This window comes from Myotis lucifugus, unplaced genomic scaffold (genome assembly GCF_000147115.1).
Source record: "Myotis lucifugus unplaced genomic scaffold, Myoluc2.0 scaffold_1797, whole genome shotgun sequence".
NCBI lineage: Eukaryota > Metazoa > Chordata > Mammalia > Chiroptera > Vespertilionidae > Myotis > Myotis lucifugus.
The window spans coordinates 40,750-44,980 of record NW_005872845.1 but is presented as its reverse complement, the minus strand read 5'-3'; the positions used below and the strand labels follow the sequence as shown (position 1 = coordinate 44,980).

The 4,231-nt window shown below is 37.4% G+C and overlaps 1 long non-coding RNA gene across 1 annotated transcript; it reads left to right on the top strand.

Annotated features, from left to right (window-relative positions):
- The first annotated feature begins 284 nt into the window (after positions 1–284).
- Positions 285–2,838, top strand: LOC102423879. The gene is made up of 3 exons (XR_001346658.2): positions 285–561; positions 714–811; positions 1,400–2,838. It is a non-coding gene; the product is annotated as an uncharacterized LOC102423879 (long non-coding RNA).
- Positions 2,839–4,231: the final 1,393 nt, after the last annotated feature.

Below are 4,231 nucleotides of genomic sequence, written 5' to 3'. Positions count from 1 at the left end.
TATTTTATTGATTTTAGAGAGGAAGGGAGAGGGACAGAGAGAGAGAAACATCAATGATAAGAGAGAATCATTGATCGGCTGCCTCCTGCATGCCCCCCACTGGGGATCGAGCCCCCAACCCGGGCATGTGCCTTTGGCTGGAATCAAACCTGGGACCCCTCAGTCCACAGGCCGGCGCTCTATCCATTGAGCCAAACCCGCTAGGGCTTGTTTCATTTTCTTTAGAAAACTGTTATAGGAGAAAAAGACTTCTAAGGTAAGAGTGCACATAATTTTTGTTATAAATGCTAGTTTTGTAAACATCCAAATCTGAAAACGGCACAAGCACACAAATGGCATGGCTTCATGAAAGCCCATCTTACGTGTCAATCTCATGTCCAGCTCGCTCCAGACCAGGGGCTGCAGCCTGCAGACCAGCCTACAGACCTGAGACGGAGGTGTGAGGAGGAGGCGCAGGAAATGGTTCGGCATGCGAACTCCTCAGCAGGGCAGCCCTGTGTTGAAAATAAAAACCTGACAGACCTCATCTCCAGGCTTACAGCTATTTTATTACAAATTAAGGTAAATTTTGGAGAAAATGTTTTCTTAATATCCACACCTAAACGGACTATGCTAATTTGTTGCTAAAAAATTGTAATATATAGATTATATCGGTATTTTTTTTGTCTGTAGTTGAACTATAAATTAAATTTTGAAATGTTTTTTCCTTTTAGTGTCTAGCAGAAGGAGGAGACCTGAATTCCTTTGAATTCAAATCACTTACAGATTCATTGAATGATATCAAGAGTACAATAGATGTTTCTAATATCAGGTAATTCATTAGATGTACCCTAATCATTTTTATATTAAATTCAGTGATTTCCAGTACTGGTTTTAAGAATTATGCATATTTGTGAAGTACTTACATAATTTGTGTCCTTTAAATAAATTGTAAAAGAGCTTTTCAGTTATATCCAGTCTATTGATAGAATAGAAACTTCACATGGAATTTTTTTTTCACATGGAATTTTTATATAAAGGAATCAGAAAACATAATATTTAGTTGTTTTTAAAAATATATATTTTTATTGATTTCTGAGAGGGAGGGAGAGGGGAATTGGACTGTAACCACCTGGTTCATAGGTCCACGCTTAACCACTGAGCCACGCCAGCCAGGCTCGGTTTTGGTTTATCATGGAGGCTCAGCATAGAGATAGAGTATCCTCTTCCCATCACTCCTTGGCTCCTTGCTGCTTTTGAGTATCTTCCTTCAGTCAGTTCTGACATAGAATTAGGGCTACTGTGAAGGGTGGAATCCTTATCTTAGCTATTTCCTAATATTCTTAGCTATTTTCCTTTTTAAAAAATTGTTTTTAATTTTGTGAAATAAAGCAGTTAACTATATTTTTTCTTTCTTTAGTTGCTTTCAGAATAATGTAGAAATCCACGTTGCACATATTCAGAGCGGCCTAAGCCAGATGGGAAACTTACATGCCTTTGCAGAAAATAACACCAACAGAGACTGAGTAGAAGATTTAATTATTCCTACTGATAGGACATTGTTTTCGAGAAGTTCTTTCCCTTTATATAGGCTTCCAAGACCAAATAACCTGACTGCTGGAAAACAAGGGAAATTTACATCTGCAAATAAGGCATTTTGATATACTGTACTGCTTCTTATGCCAGCATTGCTGACCATCAGTATATTTATTTTTCTTTTATTATTCAGCTGCAGTAGCATTGCTTGTATTACATATGTTAATTAGCAAGTCGTTTTTAAACTGAAAATGTCTGAACATAATTTCATGGAGGAATACATTGGCCATTTTTTAATGTGCATGAATTCAACCCTACACGTGCAGACAGCTGTAGTGGAGAACATGGAGCAGCGGTCTTTTATGCACATGTGTGGCAGTGTGGAAACTGCGTCTAGAAAACGGCGACTCTGGTTCATTCAGCCTATCACCATCTCAGTCTTCAAAGGACACGATGAGCTATGGGAAGCCCTAGAGTGAAGGAAGGCACTGGAATATAGATGGGAATACAGACTGTACTAGTATATATAGTATATACTTGCCATGTGACATGGTTCTGTAGATCATTTTATAATAATAAATATTTTAATTTATCATAATTTATAAAAGAAACCTTTGTTGTTTGTCTGTTGAAAGAAAATGAAGGAGCAGGAAAAAAACCATTACTTGCAAAATGCTGAATCTCAGCAAGTGGATTTGGCATTTCTTTCCCCGTCAGTTCAGGGCAAAAAGTGCTATTGTTATGAGATTTATTAAAAAAGAAAAGACTGATAACACACTATTTTCATATTTTTTGTTTATTTGCACAACTTTTAGACCAAATTATTGGTTAAAATCCAACAATATACCATTTATAAAGTAAAAAGATTTTATAAGGAAAACATAATAACCTGTGCTGTGAAATACAGAGAAAAGGTTTGTATTTGGTTGTGGTTTTGTTTTTTTAAAGAAAACCCTGCCTAAAATATTAATCTTGTAAAAAGTGTATTTGGAATTCTCTTTGTTTTAATATAGAATATTATAAAGTCAAAATATAATAAATTGTTTTCAGATTTGGAGTTTAAGATATAGCTGTAGAAGTGGCTTTAATTCTTTTAAATGTCTCATAAAATGAGGCTTTTTATATGTTAATGTATAAAAAACAAACGAGATTATTTTCCATTTTAAATTTTTGTATAGTTTAAAAATGCTTCCATATTCTGTGCCACTGCAGAACTTTAGTGCAGAGTTTATATTTAGCTCAACTGTTATGTTAATTAAGAAAAGCATAAATCTTTTATTCTTAATATTTGTAATTCTAAATAAATTGATCTATGAAAATTAATATTGTCTACATTTTCATTAATATAAGTTGATAAGTATTCCTTCTGTTTAAGAAGTTTTAAGGAATTACAATTTCTATTAAATTTTATTTTTAGGGGAAACAGTACAGATTAATTACTAACTCATTCTGAATAACAAAACCATCCAATATTATTTTAAGGAGGAGTTTTGTCCATCCCTGAGTAAATCACAGGAAAACACCAAGCAAGTAAGTTACATGGCTTACTATAGACCTAGTGAAAGGTCAATTTTAATGTATTCTGCCTAGCATTAGGTAAGTATTTTCTACATTAAAAAATTATTTTTATTGATTTTAGAGAGGAAGGGAGAGGGAGAGAGATAGAAAAACAATGATAAGAGCCGAAACCGGTTTGGCTCAGTGGATAGAGCGTCGGCCTGCAGACTGAAGGGTCCCAGGTTCAATTCCGGTCAAGGGCATGTACCTGGGTTGCAGGCACATCCCCAGTAGGAGATGTGCAGGAGGCAGCTGATCGATGTTTCTCTCTCATCGATGTTTCTAACTCTCTATCGTTCTCCCTTCCCCTCTGTAAAAAATCAATAAAATATATTTTTAAAAAAACCACAATGATAAGAGAGAATCATTGATTGGCTGCCTCCTGCACGCCCCACACTGGAGATCGAGCCCAAAACCTGACCAGGAATCAAACTGGCGACCTCTTGGTTCCTGGGTCGAAGGTCAAACAATGAGCCACAACAGGCAGGCATACATTTCACATCTTACATTTCTTAAGGCTTACTCGTCACATGTACAGTATACCTCATTCTGCACATAGGTAAGTGCTGTCAATGTCTGTCAGTGCCATCCTGTGTTGACGGCAGGAATGGTGCTAAGAATATATTTGCGTTTTTGTTTAGGGAAGAAGAAATCGATGTAATCCAAAGCAGTCATTGGGTCAGCTGAGTGTTACTTTGAATGCTGCTGCCACTGCCTAACACCTTTCTGGAGCTCTAAGGAAAGCCAGCAAAGCCAGGTTGAGTGAATAAGCAAGCATGTCATGTGTTAGATTTGGTTCTTAATTACTTTGTTAGTTTAAATATCAGATTCACTTGCTACCATTCAGAATCTACCAAGAGATTTGCCTATGACCTATTTTCCCTCGAATTCATGCACCGTTCTCCGTCTTCATTATCATTACAACGCTCGGCCCGCTGTCATCACTAGCCCGGCACAGGTCAGTGCTCACGCAGCCCTCCTCAGATGCAGCATCATGAAGTGATGTGTGTAACATGCAGAAATGGTCATGTCCCCATCTAAAGGCCTAGGGCTCAGGGCAAATGCAGAATTCTTACGAGACCTACAAAGCCATGCCTGGCCGGCCAGCCTCCCCACCTGTCAATCCTACCCTTTGCTCTGCAGGGCAGCGCAGGCAGTG